General features: G+C 42.6%; 1 protein-coding gene across 3 annotated transcripts in view; it reads left to right on the top strand.

Annotated features, from left to right (window-relative positions):
- Positions 1-15,021, top strand: part of CYSLTR2 (cysteinyl leukotriene receptor 2) — a 93,557-nt gene extending 78,536 nt beyond the window's left edge. The window contains exon 6 of one of the 3 annotated variants that reach the window (XR_008670838.2): positions 8,423-15,021. The gene's annotated coding sequence lies outside the window, so the exon portion shown is untranslated. Of the gene's footprint in view, positions 1-1,896; positions 3,292-8,422 lie in introns of those variants that run through there. The other 2 variants (XR_008670840.2, XR_008670841.2) reach the window with 2 other exon arrangements.
- The last annotated feature ends 1,165 nt before the right edge of the window (positions 15,022-16,186 follow it).

Genomic DNA, 16,186 nt, shown 5'->3' on the forward strand with positions numbered 1-16,186 from the left:
CAAAGAAAGCACTCAATAAATATTTTGAATGAACTGAAGGAATGACTATGAATTAATGGGGCACTTGGCCTCAGTTTCCCCTTCTATAACCTGGCTCTCCCTTGCTCAGGTCCATCCCTCAGGTGCCCCTGGCCTGCTCTTGGCCTCACTGGGCCCTGGTATCTCAGGCAGAGCCCTGAGGTGCCACCACCCTGCTGTTTGCACACTCTTGCCAGTTCTCTGCGTTCAGCAGATAGTGAGGGGCGAGGCTGTGTGGGTATGTGAGCAATGCCAGAGAGGTCAGCTTCTCTAAAGAGATGTGGCTTCCTCATGTAATAGCATGGAGAGTATAGATGACGAAAAACAGAGTGGCTCATGGCCAGCTCACTTCTTAAAGGCTGGGAACACAATGGGGAATGGCAGGCAACGTGGCCTTGAAGGGGAACAGGGTAGGAAGGGGTTGCCAAAGACAAAATACTAAGTGAAACTCTGTCCAGGCCATATCTGCCCAAGATGAAACTGTTTCTGGGAAAAAGGCAGATGCCTACAGACAAAGCAGCAGAGCCCAAACCAGCCCAAATATCAATGCAGAAACGACAAGATGGAAAGCCCCATGAAGCAAGGCTTGCTCACTGCTCTCGCCCAGCACCCAGGGCAGGTGCTCAGGCTATGGGGAGGCACATTGTAGGGGGATGTGGGGTTGAGACCAGCAAAGGAGGCACACTGGAAAGCAAGTGAACTGGGAAGTGACAAGTAAAGAGGGTGCTTAAGGATACTTAAAAGAGACATCAGGGATGAGGTGGAAAGTCAGGCAACAATGGGGTCACACCTTGGTTGCATCTATCACTTGCTAGGGGAACCTGGGCAAGTAACTTAACTCTTTTGTGCCTTATTTTTCTCACCAGAAAAATGTGTGTAATGGTACCTACTTTATAGATTATATCTTAATTATATACCAATTTAGCATCATGGCCCTGACACATGACAAACCATATAGAGGAGAAAGACGGAAGAAAGAAGGACCTAAGTGGAGAGGTGGGTTTAGACCGGGATTAAGCACTGAATCAGTGGAGAGGAGGATGCAGGGTGAGTGGACAGAGGAAACTAGTGGAGAAAAAAAAGGATTAAAAAGAGGTCTGAGAGAGTTCAAAGAATCAAGGAGAGGAGCTTTGTAAAGAATCAAGGATGGGCAGTATAGGAAGAGGAAGAAGAAGAATCTAGCAACTGACATAATGCAGACCCTTAACAGAGATGCAGGGCTACAACCCATCTTGTGCTGCTGCTGAGGCCCAGGGAGGAGCCACCTGGGTGCCCAGAGCTGCTGTGCTGGGCAGACACAGGGCAATTCAGCCCTGTGGGAGACACACAGGTCTCCACAGGAGGCAGCAGTTTGTTAGCACGGGAATTCATCAGGCTTGGGCACCTGCTGGGGAGGAGATGGAAACACAGTCAATACATCTCATCATCAAAAACAGGAAGGAAATGAAACATTTTGGAAGTCATTGAAAGGCAGGTTTTATGTTAATTTGAAGTAAAATGTTTGCTTAACCGACTGCTCTCTGAAGACTTCTTGATTTGGTATTTGGAGACAGACATCACCCTGACGTACATTAGGAGGCCTGTGATCTTAGGCTTGTTCCAGCTGTGATTCACTTCACGTCTGATTCACTTCATCATTTATGCAATTTGTCATCAGGTTATTTGAAAGCTGAGTAAAACCTCTCATATCCTCACGAGTTCCTCTCATATCCTTATGAGTTCTATCTATTGTTAGATAGAACTACATGAACAGAAGCTCTTTGAGTCCTCAATCATTTTTAAGAGTGCAAAGAGGTCTTAAGACCAAAATGATAGCAATCTGCTGACCTACTTTGGGCAAGATGACATACTCTCACCTTTCCTGTTCATTCTCTTTAGCCTTCAGATCAGACCTGTAAGAGCCTAGATTTCCAGCGTACGGAAAGCAAAAAGAAGGCTCAGAGTAAAGCCGCACCTCTAATAAGGGATAAAGCTGGGATTGGACATCACTTTCTCTGCTCTACCCATTTTGCTGCACTTAGCATCCATTGTGGCAAAAGGAAGTTTTATGGAAGAGAAAGCAAGCCGCAAACATTAGAGATTTTGCAAGAGGCAAGCTTCACTCTCCAATAGTTGCTGAAAAATATTCTCTGTGCTCCTCGGTCTCCAAAGAAGGAGACTAATTTAGTTCAAAAAGAGAGATCTCTGTCCGCGGCTCAGCCCTGGGTGCCGGGGTTCCAGGCGTCGCTGGGGCTGGGCGCGCCACGTCTGCACAGCGCCCTCTGCTGGCCCCTCTCTGCTCCAGCCGGCACTTGGTCTAGCTTGGCCACCTTAGATGCTCCCTTTAGATGCTTTCTGGTGAACGTCTCTAGGGACCACAGCATCTTACTAGGGCTTGGGCATTCCTCTGGGGGCAACTGGGCTTTTATACAAATATACAAGGTTGCCCTCAACAGCTAACCCTCCCTGCGGGCCACCCCTAGTTTGCAGCTCCATCTTTTCTGCGTTATTTTTCACATCCAGAACTCAGAACACACACAGAGAACCGCCCTCTCCACTCTTGTCATTGAGAAGGAAGCCTGGTGTGAACTTCATACTTACACAAACCTAGATTTGAATCCAGGCCCTCTGCCCTGCAAATGACTTAACCTTTCTGAGCCCCACTCTTCTCAGTTTTAGAATGGAAATGCTAGTATTTACCTTGTAGGGTTATTGGGCGCCTAAAGCACTTGGCACAGGAATGAACGGTGTTGGTTTCCAGTTTCCCATGTCTGCTGTGGGCTACGGGAGGAACAGTCGTTCCACTTCAAATAGAGTCACTGTCACTGAGGGCCACTTAAGCTGCACGAATTCTCACCACAAGCCTGGTTTCCTTCCGGTCGTCAGCCATTCAGCTCCCGCTACAGGGCAGGCGCTTGTGAGACTCTCAGGACATAACGTTAAAGGATGTTATGGTGTTTTCTCTCAAGGGGCTTACAGTTTAACATGGTGATACCCAAACTTTGCTAGAACATTTCTCAGATCACTCTTCCCTTAAGAGACTTTTTAAACAATATTATTTTTAGAGCAGTTTTAGGTTCACAGCAAAATTGAATGGAAAGTACAGAGATTTCCCATTTACCCCCTCCCTCCACACAGTCATTCTCAACATCCCCAAGCAGACGGGGATATTGACCCCAAGACACCTCCTTATCATCCAGAGTCCATAGTTTACATTCAGGCTCAGTCTTGGTGGTGTTCATTCTATGGGTTTGGACAAATGTATGACATGTGTCCACCATTAAAAGACTATTGAACATGCTAAATTGTATGTCTTTCCTTGGAGGTGCACCCACTAGTCTGGCCCAGATAAATGCCCATGGGGACAGGTGGTGGGTAATCTCACTTCAGCCTGATGGCACCATCTGGGTGGTGATTCATCCCAGGGACTCCCTGGCAGAAAACCTGCTTTTGGTGGGCCTTATGGTGGCTCCCGCTTCTTAGCCACATGTATTTCTAGTACAGGAAGTGGGTTACATGGAGCTCTTTCATAGAAGAGACTCTGCCATAAGCAAAATAATCCAGCCTCCAAAAAGGACGTCCATGTTCTAATCTCCAGAACCTTACATGGCAAGAGAAACTTCGCAGATGTAATGAAGTTAAGAAGTTTGAGATGCAGAGATTATCTTGGATTATCCAGGTGGGGGGGCGGGCAATGTCATCACCAGGGTCCTTACAAGTGACACTAGGATAGAGGCGAGTATGAGAAGGGTCTATGATGACAGAAGCAAAGGTCAGAGTCAAAGACAAATCTGAAGCTGTCAGGCTGCTGGCTTTGAAAATGGAGAAGGGGACCATGAGCCAGGAATGCAGGTGGCCTCTAGGAGCTGGGAAAGGCAGAGAAATTGGATTCCCCTTGAGAGCCTCCCAAAGGAACACAGTCTGGCCAGCATGTTGATTTTAGCCCAGTGAGATACAGGTTGGACTTCTGCCCTCCAGAAATGTAAGAGAATGAATTTGCTTTATTTTAAGCTACTGATTGGTGGTGATTTGTTATAGCAGCAATAAGAAGCTAATACAGGCTCAGAGAGGCATGTACCTCTGGAGCTCACAGCATTCCTGGTTGGCTGGAATGTGAGAGCAAACCCAGAAGAGAGAAGCTGGGGCCTTCAGGGCAGCAGCAGCAGACGTTGGCTGAGCACTGTGAGGGTCGTTGGGAGCCTTAGCATGGTCACTTGGGCTGTGAGGTGACTCATGGCTACTGCCAGTTTGATTAGCTGTGATGACCACAAGTGAGGAACCACGCTGTCAGCAACTTTGGGCCACACAAAGACTCCCAGATGAGGAACGGTGCAATGAATGCTGCAGCGATGTGGCGATAAAGCCAGAGGAACGGCTTTGGCTGTTCTGAGACCCTGGAGTTCTCAGAGGTGACAGAGAGGGTCAGGGTGAAGATTCAGGAGAAGACAGGCCATTACCAAAGGCATGCAATGGAGGCCACACAGGGTACTGATAGGAATGGTGGCTGACATTTGCTGAGCTCTGTGTGCTGCAAGCTGTGCTAGCAGTGCCCGCCCTGTCCCATAGAATCTTCACAATGATTCTAAGAGGTAGACACTATTATTATTCCCGTCTTACTGGTGAAGACACTGAGACTTTCCATGGTTAATTTTGACCAAGAGCAAAAACTAGCAAATAAAAGATCCTGACTTCTGTCTGCTCAATGCCTCCTCCTCCCCCATTTTTTTTAATCAACTGTTGTAGAAAGAACATAAAGTTTGACGAGAGCAAGACTTGTGTTCAGATCCAGTCCTACTACTCTGTACCCTCAGCCTGGTAACTTAACCCCTGTAAGCCTTTGTTTCTCATGTGTCCTATCGGGAAAATAATATTTCTCTTTAGAAGAAGTAGAGTGGTAGTTAAAAGTGAGGGTTTGGGAGGATAACTACTCTGTATTTGAATCCTGGCTCAGCCTCTTATAAGCTATATGACATGAAGCTACATATTTAATCTCTCTATACTTCAGTTTATTCATCTGTATGATGAGGATCGTGTTTTATTATCTGAGTGGGGTTGCTATAAGGGTCAAATGGCATAGTATCTAAAGCTCTTTGCACAGTACCTGGTTCACAGGGAGTTCCCAATGGGTACTACTTAGAGTAGGGCTGAGCAGACAGGGTTGGGGATAGAAATGGCCTGGAGTAATCCCGGGACATGGGAGGCATTCAGTCTGTGCTTGCTGCTGTTTTTATCTGTGGTAGGCAGGAAGCAGCCCCAGCAAGAGGCCATACTGAAGTCCTGGCCGTTGGGGTGGGAAAATCTCTGTGTGTTTTAGGGGTAAGAGGGTGCAGTTAGATGGCTGGGAAGGGCTGGGACTGCAGGGTCTCTGAGGGTCACAAAGAGAATCCGAAGCCATTGCTCCTAAAGGGCTGAGGCTGGGATGAGGTGCCAGAAGCCAACAGTACGGGGAGCTGTGTGGGAACCCCAGGCTTCACCTTCTCATCCATTTTTAGATCCAGTAATTTTGGGCAGAGGTGCTGAGACAAACTGAAGATCTTGCCCCCTGTCCCTCACAAGAGTGCATCAGAGCCAGAAGCCAGCTTTTCATTATCATTAGCACTGTTTGCTTCATAAACTTGGAATTTTGCATTTTAGCAGTCCTCAAAATGAAGCACCTGTGGCATTGAAATTATTGTTTTCCTTATGGAAGGGGCTATTTATCACATTATCCTATTTGAAGTGATTATTCTCATTCATCAAATTGAATTTAATTAATTTTCATAATTCAAGAGCTTCATAGCTGCAAACTATATACACTTGGCCAATAGTTCTGTGAAACAATCTGTGTTTTTCCCTCTTGCATTTATTTGCATCCTAAAAGGCTCTAGAGTAAAACTGCTCTGTGTGCCAGGTCATATTGGCAAATTCGCTGGAGAGAAGAGAACCCACTAGTAAAGCACAGCTCAAGAATTAGTGGCAAACAGATGCACACTCAGAACGTTGTTTTAGCTGATGGGAGAGAATGGAAGGGAGAAGGCATCTGTGAAGGAGACAGCGCCTTTCCCTTAAGATCCTGAAAAGCGTTCTGGGCTGCCAGACCCCAGAGCAGAAACAGTTGCACACAGCATCTGCCCTCAAACAACTTTAAAGGTGCCCTTCACTCTGCAGAGCCTATGTCTGGTCTTATTTGTGTGCGGAACCTTGCACATAGCTTTCCATATTTCTTTCCCCATTGCCCTAGAGGAAGCCCATGTCTGAGGATGCTTTTGTGCCAACCCTGACCATTTCAGATCTCCTGAATGCTGCCTTCAGGGTTAACTTCCTTAGACCCCCATCAGGGTGTTTGGGGGCCTGACATTTTATTTTTATGCATGACATGGACAGCAGCATGTATGCCCAGATTGGCCCAAGGTTGTTCTAGAAAGTGCTTCAAAATAAAAGGACAAGCCTATTGTTGGGTTTATGTGATACGTAATTAGAGTGATATCTATAATACAACATATGATCATAAGTGTCTATAAAATTTATGTGTCTATTTACATATATACACACCCATAGAGACATAGCATTAAGGTGCAATTTCTTTACAGCTTCAGCAAGATTGTACTGTCAACACTTTATAACCTGTAATCAGTACTCTGGCCAATAAGGTTATAATTGGAGACTAATACCTTTGTATTCACCCTATATTTTTCAACATCCACCATAACTGGATATTGATATATAACTTCACAGATTACAAAGCACTTTCACATGCATTATTTCACTTGATCCTCGCAACAGCCTGGTTTTAAAGTGAAAAGTCTAAGGCTAAGAGTGTAATGTGTCCAAGATTAGGGAGTTCCCAACTGGGTGGAGCTGGCATCAGCCAGGTCTTCCAAATCGACATTTGCTATTTCTTGCAAATCAAAACCACAATAAGATACCATCTCACGGCAGTCAGAATGGTGATTATTAAAAATTTTTTTAAAAACAGATACTGGCAAGGTTGCAGAGTAAAAAGAATGCTTTTACAGTGTTGGTGGGAGTGTAAATTAGTTCAACCATTGTGGAAGACAGTGTGGTGATTCCTCAAAGATCTAGAGGCAGAAATACCATTTGACCCAGCAATCCCATTACTGGGTATATATCCAAAGGAGCATAAATCATTCTATTATAAAGATACACGCATGTGTATGTTCATTGTAGCACTATTTGCAGTAGCAAAGACATGGAATCGACCTAAATACCCATCAGTGATAGACTGGATAAAGAAAATGTGGTGCATATACACCATGGAATACTTTGAGGCCATAAAAAAATCACAAGGTCTTGTCCTTTGTGGGGACATGGATGGAGCTGGAAGCTATTATCCTCAGCAAACTAACACAGGAACAGAAAACCAAACACTGCATGTTCTCACTTATAAGTGGGAGCTAAATGATGAGAACTACATGGACACATGGTGGGTGGTACAACACACACTGGGGCCTGTTGGGGGAGAGAGAGCATCAGGAAGAATAGCTAATGGAAGCTGGGCTTAATACCAAGGTGATGGGTTGATCTGTGCAGCAAACCACCATGGCACACATTTACCTATGTAACGAACCTGCACATCCTGCACATGTACCCCGGAACTTAAAATAACGGTTGAAAACCCCACATTTGCTGTTTCTTTTGTATGATTACATCTCTTGGTAGCTCAAAACTATGGAGAAATCGTAATAGTTATGAAAAGAATAATTATCATTTTTTCAGCATATACCTTATGCCAAACACTGTTTGGAGCGCTTATGTGCACTTCTGTGTAATCTTTATGCTTACTCTTAGAGGTAAGTAGCTTAATTCTCATTTTATAGATGAGGAGTCTGAGGCTCAGCAAGGTGAAACAAGCCCAGGCCACAAAGCCTCACATCTGGTGAAGCCAATTGTGGACTCAGCTCTTTCTGAATCCTAAACACATGTTCTTTTCATTTGGCTAGGCTACCTATAAGTCATTTTCACTTTAGTGAAAATTTAAGTCAATGCTGCTACCTTTTGTACAGTATTTGCATTTTACTACATCTCTAATTATAGAATTAAAGGACTTGTTCCCTGGTCTTAAAATAGTTTCAAGCATCAAGAAATAAGTAGGAGAGAGAGTCTAGAGAGCAATGGGTAGCCCCGCTAGTGTCTCTGAAAATCAGCCTATAGAGCTGCTGGTAGCACAACTTCAACCCTCTGGGGAACTGAACAGGTTCATCGTGAGAGTGCTGCATTAGCAACACAGCAGGGAAACCATGAGTTCTGGAGGCAGAACACCTGAGTCTGAGGAACTCTGCTCTTTAGGAGCTGTGTGACCTTGACAACTTCCTGACCCTCTTAGGGACTCTGCTATCTTCCTTGAAAGACAGGGATTAAATGAGGTAATGTGTGTGTAGACTGCAAGGCCAGGAAAAAGAAGGTACACTTTTGTGTTCTCTTCCAGAGAGTCAAGGCTCCTCTGCTTCCCCTTTCTCAGCCCCATAGCTCCGAGGAACACAGTAATGACTGCCGGGGCACGCACACAGCAAGCAGCTTTGCCGTGCTGCCCTGCTGTTCTGAAGGCCTTTTGCTGCAAGAGAGATGCACCTGTCATTTCCTGCAGACGCTTCCAAGGCTCTTCATGGAGAAGCTGCCTTAAATGAAAAGGCCATTGTTTGTGTTAAGAAACAACTTTGCTAATCACAAAAACAGCTCCTGCTCTACAGGCCCCGATGGCACCAGTGGAAGGAAGCCAGCATGTCACTGCAGATTCTGGGGCTCCTTGTGTAGGATTTACAGGGGGCTACCTGATGTGGATGGAGTCCAGCTTCATACTTTCCTGGCTGTGATATTGGCAAGGTTGGCCTCACCTCTCTAAGCCTCCATGTCCTTATTTGTATAATGCAGTTACCAATGTCCATATTTCAGGGCTCCTGTAAAGATTGCAGATAATGTTAATGAAATGCCTAACGAAGGACCTGGTCTAAAGTGGAGATTCAGTGAGTGGTAGTTCTCCTGTTTCTCTTCTGCCCTCTCTCCCTCAGGCCCACATTTAGAGGTGTTCATTTGTAACAGACACTCAGGCAGAGGTGCATTCTGTCAAAAAGGCTCTGTTAAGAACAAGCGGCTCTGCCTGCTCTGGAAGAGTCCCCTGGGTCCGCCCAGTTCCGAAATCTCACCCGCACATGTTCTTCAGCTCAGGAACTGATGAAGACGACAAAGCGACTTGATAAAAATGGCTGAACCTGCATGCATAAAAGAGAACAACGTTCAGACACTTCTGTCTGGTGACCCCTGCAAGATTCTGGTATCAAACTCCTGTCTCTCCTCACTAAGGACCACGGGTTGCCCTGGTGTGGCGGAAGCTATATAGAGGCCCACACCATAATGTCTGCCAAGTCCTCCAGGCCCTCTTACATCTTATGTTCAATTTTCCCTCATTGCTTATTCTGGAATGTCCACTCCCTCTTTCAGAGCTGAGAATGCTGACTTCTTAGTCTTTTCTTATGCAATTGCTGAAAGTGCAGCTTTTAAGTCCTGCATCATTATCAAATTGATTTCTGCCAAAAGCTTTTCTTCTCTTGCCAATGCTCTGGGAACACGGGTTGCTGCCTTCTCAGTCTGGATAGATACAGGCCCTATTTGGCCAAACCACAGCACTTCCTGTTTAAATAATTCCCTGAAAGCACCAGCTCATCAGCGTGAGTGTTCATCACTTTATCTCCAACTTTCTGTGGTGTTGTTACAGTCTCTATGGACCCAAAGTTAGAGAAAGAAGGAAACATGATAAAGCAATTGGCCCCTAGATAATGTCTACCATTCAAGCACATAAGTGAGCCCGAGCCAAATCCTGAGTTCTGGCTACATGCAGAAGCCCAGGCTAAGTAAGGTAGCAAATACATGCAGTGTATATATGGCATGCACCCTGCCTGCAGGAGTGCCACACACAATGACGTAATGCCCTGAAATGGAGACAGTAAACCTGGTCAGTGTTTGCAACGTGGCAAATGAGAGGTCAGTCAGCATGTGTGCAGTCTGTGGAAGGTTTCTCAGAGCTGAGAATGAAGTGAGGGGTGTTCAAGAATCTATAGGGATTAAGAAATCAGGGTAACACGGGGAAGCATTCTTGGCGAAAGAAACAGCTCGAGCAAAGACAGAGGTGGAAATTGGCCTGGCGTCTTTAAGGCACTGAAAGGCTACCAGCCTACTTGGTCTGTTTATTTTAGGAGAATAGTAGGAGTCAAGTTTGTAAAGACAACTGGAGAGGTCGACTTCTAAGCTAAAGGGCTTGATCTTACTCCTTTAGGTAGTGAAGTCACTGAAAGTTTTTGAGAAGACAAATGGCACACTGAAAGTGGTGTTTCAGAAAAATTTTATCAGCAGTGGTGTTTGGAGGGGGTGACATTAAGGAGTAAAAGAAGAGACTTCAGGTAGTGAGAATCATTAGAGGGCTTGCAAAGAACTGATATGAAATCATTAGGACTCTAACTAGGATGACAATAGAGGAGAAGGGAAATAAAGGATGGGTTCAACACAAATTGGAGAACAAGCAGATATGAACTTGAAGGAATGACAGGAGAAGCAACGACATCATAGGTCAAAGGCAGAAAATCTGGAGCTTGTTGGCAAGACAATGTATTGTCTGCTTCAACAAGTCAAAGCTGAGGTCTGTGGAGACAGTCAGCAAGTGAAAGGTCAAAATGGCTGGTAAATTGCTTGAGATTTGAGGCAGAGCACTGGACTGAATTCCAGGCTGCAAACGTGATCTGGGCGTGATTTGATTGGAAAGGATAGCTGCAGGTGTGATGGGTTTTCTCCAGTTGTGTGTGCCTGTGTGAGATTTAAAACAAAGGGGAAGACTGAAGGAGATACTGCACTCCTAAGAGAGATTAAGGAGAATGGAAAGAGCAAGGATGAAAAGCCAGGAGCAATGGGATGAAGAGAATAGGCTGGGGTTTTAATCTTGGAAAGGAGGGCTCTATAACAAGGTACACTGGGCTCTTGGTAGCAGGATGAGGTGGGGGTGAGGGAGAAAGGGCAGTAAGCCAGGAAAGGACGGGCTAGGTACCTATTTTGGCTTAAGGCTGGCCTCCTAGAGTTGTAGCAAATGTAAGACTGGTTCAGATTGATACTGACATGGAGGTGTCTAAGCAGGTGGGCTGGGGCAGAACTCATGTAGTCAGAAGGCTGGACTTCAAGGATCTTGGCTTCTGAGGGTCTGTCCATCTAAAACAGGATCCCAGAAAGAATTAGAGGGAGCAGACAGGATCAGAGTTCAGGCCAGGAGAAGAGCAGGCATCAGAAGGTGGAGGTCAGTGGTTTTGTTGTCGTTCTCTAAACCCTAATGGTTCGCCAAGATGCATCTGGGGCTGCTGAAGGGGCAGAGGAGCTCCAAGCTCCTTCATTCCCATTCAACCTAACAGGTTTTTTACTTATTGAACTTTGTGATGTGATAGGATTGAGTTTGAAGAAAGTGTTCCACTACTAAAGTAAAGTTTGAAAATGAATGGCAGATTTGGCCTACCGGAAATAAAAGCAGAGGCATTATTACTGGCAACAGTCCATCTATAAAGGAACATGTGAGTAAACCACAGCATGGCTGCTGTGAACAGTGCAGCTGGTAAACATAATCAGCAAGATCTATGCATGTAAGCTGAGTTAACATCAGAGGATGTCTGTGTCATACTGGGAAAGGGCAGAAGCAAGTTTCAGGATAATGTAGATGATACATGTGAAACAAAAAAAAGGAAAAAGAATCCTATGAATTTTCTTATGTGTTGATATGAAAGATAAGACAAGAAGGGCTCCACACCAGACTTTGGCTTCTTCAGGCACAGGAATTAAAAGAGGGTAGATAATTACCAGATTTTTAAAGAGAGACTTTTGTATTGTATAAGTAGCTACTATGAGCCTGTATTTTTCTTTTATACTTTTTAGTTAGGAGTAAGTATAGATTCATCAGAAGTTGCAAAAATAGTACAGAGAATCCTGTGTTCCATTCATCCACTTTCCCCAGTGGTAACATCTTACATGATGATAAAAGCTAGGAAATTAACATTGTTATAATTCATATACATTGTTCAGATCTCACTTGTTTTATATCCACTCGTGTGTGTGCCTGAGTGCGTATATAGTTCAATGCAAAACTATCACAGGTGTAGATTTATGTAACTGCCACCACTATCAAGATACACAATGGTTCTATCACCACAAAGATCCCTCATGCTACCCCTTTATATTCACACCCCTCCCCACTCCTACTTCCTGTTCCCTGGCAACCAGTAATCTGTTCTTCATTTCTAGAATTTTGTATTTCAAGAATGTTACATAAATGAAAGTATATAGTATGTAAGCTCTTGGAATTGGCTTTCTTTTCATTTAGCATAACTTCCTTGAGATCCATTCAAGTTCTTGCATGTATCAATAGTTCATTTCTTTTTATTGCTGAGTAGTATTTCGTGGCACAGAGGTAGCACTGTTTGTTTAACCATTTACCCATTGAAGGACATGTGGGTTGTTTCCAGTTCTGGGCCATTAAAAGTAAAGCTGCTGTGAACATTTGTGTACACATTTTTGTGTAGCCATAGCCTTTCATTTCTCTGGTACAAATGTCCAGGAGTTCAACTGCTGGCTTATAAGGTAAGTGTAAGTATGTTTAATTTTTTTAAGAAACTGCCGGACTATTTTCCAGGAAGACAGTACCATTTTACATTCCTATCAGCAATGTATGGATGTGCCAGTTCTTCAGTTCTTGTCAACATTTGATATTATTCCTATTTTTTAAATGGTAGCTATTTTAATAGGTGTATAGTGATATTTAATTTGCATTTCCCTGATGGCTAATGATGTTGAACAAATTTTCATGTTCCTTTTTTGCCATCTGTATACCCTTTGGTGACATGTCTATTTATATCTTTTGCCCATTTTCTAATTTGATCTTTGATATTTTTTATTGTTGAGCTTTGTGAGTCCTTTATATAGTTTAGATATAACTCTTTTGTCAGATATTTGGTTTGAAAATACTTTCTTCCAGTCCAGATATTGTCTTTTCATCTTTTTAATAAAGTTCATTGTAGAGCAAAAGTTTTTCATTTTGATGATGTCCAACTTGTTGATTTTCTTCCATAAATCATGGTTTTTCATATCACATTTAAGAACTTTTCACTAACCCTAGATCCTGAAGATTTTCTCCTATGTTTTCTTTTGAATTTTTTATAACTTTGTGTTTTATATTTAAGTATATAAATTCATTCTGAGTTATTTTTCATTTAAAAACGTGAGGTTTATTTTAAAGTTCTTTTTATTGGCCTATGAGTGTAACTACTTCAGTACCATTTGCTGAAAAGATTATTCTTCCTCCATTGAATTGCTTTTGGATCTGTCAAAAATCAGTTAATTTGTGCATCAAAAGACACTACTAACAGAATAAATAGGCAGCCTACATGATACGGTTTTGATGTTGTCCCCTCTAAATCTCATGTCTAATTATAATCCCCTGTTGGAAATGGGGATGGGTGTTTGGGTCATGGGGACAGATCCTTTATGGTTTGGAGGTGTCATCAAGATAGCAAGCAATTATGAGATCTGGTTGTTTAAGTGTGCGGCACCTCCCCCCTCCCCACCTCTTGCTTCCACTCTCACCATGTGACTGTCTGCTCCCCCGTCATCTTCTGCCATGACTGTAAGCTTCCTGAAACCTCCCCAGAAGCTGACCGGTTGCCAATGTCATGCTTCCTGTACAGCCTGCAGAACCATGAGCCAATTAAACCTCTTTACCTTATAAATTACACAGCCTCAGGTATTTCTTTATAGCAATACAAGAACAGCTTAATACACCACAGAATGGGAGAAAGCATTTGGAAATCACATAGCTTACAAGAGATAAAAATCCAGAATATATAGAGAACTCCTAAAACTCAGCAACAATAACACAGACTGATTCAAAACTGGGCAAAGGACTTGAATAGACATTTCACCAAAGTACATGTACAAATGGTCAATATGAGATGCAAATCAAACTACAATAAGATACCACCTCACACAAATTAGGATGACTCCTATCAAAAATATCAAAAATAGCAAGGATTGGTGAAGATGTGGAAAAATACGAACACTTGTGCACTGTTTGTGGGAATATAAAATGGCACAGCCTATGTGAAAAACAGTATAGTATTTCCTCAAAAAGTGAAAAATAGGATTGCCGTATGATCTAGCAATTCCACTTCCTGGTATATAACAAAAAGAACTGAAAGCACGGTCTCAAAGAGGTATTTGTACACCCATGCTCATAGCAGCATTATTTACAATAGCTAAAATGTTGAAGTAACCCAAATGTACATCAATGAATGAATGGAAAAGCAAAATGTGGTATACCCATATGCTATGGTTTGACTGTGTCCCCCAAAGTTCATGTGTTGGGAATTTAATCCCCAATGCAACAGTGTTGAAAGGTGGGACTTTTAAAGAGATGATTAGGCCATGAAGACTCTGCCAGCCATCATAAATAGATTTATGCTGTTATAATAAGGATTGGCGTATTGCAGGATTATCCAATAACCAATTGAGTAATCGCATGATCATCCAATTAGGGTTCCCAGGTAAAGTATGAGCCCTCTTTCCCTCACTCTCACTCTCTCTTGTTCTTCTGCCTTCTGTGATGGAATGACACAACACAAAGGCCTTCACCAAATGCCAGTACCATGTTCTGGGACTTCCCAGCCTCCATAACTGTAAGTCAAATAAATTTCAGTTCATTATAATTTACCTAGTCTGTGATATTTTGTGATAGTAGCATAAATTTGACTAAAACACTATCCAATGGAATATTGCCCTTTAAAAGGAAAGAAATTCTTCAATATGCTATAACATGGATGAACCTTATGTTCAGTGAAATAAGTCAGTCACAAAAATACAAGTACTATATGATTCAACTTATATGAAGGAATATGAGTAGTCAAAATCATAGAGACAGAAAGTAAAAGGGTGGAAGCTACAGACTGAGGGGAGGGAGTTATTATTTAATAACTAATTATTATTAAATAATTATTAATTATTTAATGGGTATAGGGTTCCAGTTTTATACTATGAAAATAGTTATGGCGATGAATGGTGGTGATATTTGCACAACATTATGAATGTATTTAATACTGCTAAACTGTACATTTAAAAATGGTTTATATAGTAAATTTTATGTTATATGTACTTTACTGAGAACAATAAAAAATAAGTTGAGCATATTTATGCGAGTTTATTTCTTGAAGCTTTATTCTGTTCCATTGATCTATGTTTGTTTCTATTCCTTCACCTACACCACACTGTCAAGATTACTGTAGTGTACATGGTCTTAAAATAAAGTAGTGATTCCTTCCAATTTATTCTTTTTCAAAATTGTTTTAGCTATGCTAATTCATTTGTCTTTCCATACGAATTTTAGAATAAACTAGTCTATAACTATATAAAAATTCTCACTGGGATTTTGATAGAAACTGCATTAAATCTATAAATCTGTACGGGGAAAACTGACATCTTTATTATGTTGAGTCTTCCAATCTGTGAATATATAAGTCTTTCCATTTATTTAGAGCTTCTTTGATTTCTTTCATCAGCATTTTGCAGTTTTCAGTGTACAAATCTTGTACACGTTTTACTTGAAAAATCGAATAAAGTAATTTTAAGTCATTGATATAGGTGATAAGTATAGAGACATATCTGTAACTTTTTAAATGGGACCAGGTACAAAAAACAAATGATTTGAAATGGATCTAGGTACCGAAAGCAATGCTGCACATTTTATCTTTCCCCCTGCCCCAGGGCAACAAGAAGGGAAACAAGTGAGAGCTGCCAAGGGTGAGGTTTGACAGCACAGGGCTCTGGGCAGCCAGATACTCCAGAGAAGGGAGCCCAGAAGTGGGTGAAGGGTCCGTGAAAGGGATGTAGGGGGGATATCCCAGATGGTCTTCCCCTACTTCACAGTATTGCCAAGGAACACCCAGGGCCAGTAACAGCTCAGGGGAGGAATAGAGGCTTGTGATCTCCTAAGCAGGAAACCCACAAATCCTTTAACCAAAAAGACCCTATATGAGATCCCAGTTTCCCACTCAACTATGGAAAGGTGATGCACATAAATTTAAAATTATCCAACAACTAGAAAGAAATTCAATCATAGAAAGTGTGCTCATCCCAATCTGTTCAGCTATCACACCCACTGTGTTAATATGTTCTTCTTAAC

Source organism: Gorilla gorilla, chromosome 14, assembly GCF_029281585.2.
Source record: "Gorilla gorilla gorilla isolate KB3781 chromosome 14, NHGRI_mGorGor1-v2.1_pri, whole genome shotgun sequence".
NCBI classification, from domain to species: domain Eukaryota; kingdom Metazoa; phylum Chordata; class Mammalia; order Primates; family Hominidae; genus Gorilla; species Gorilla gorilla.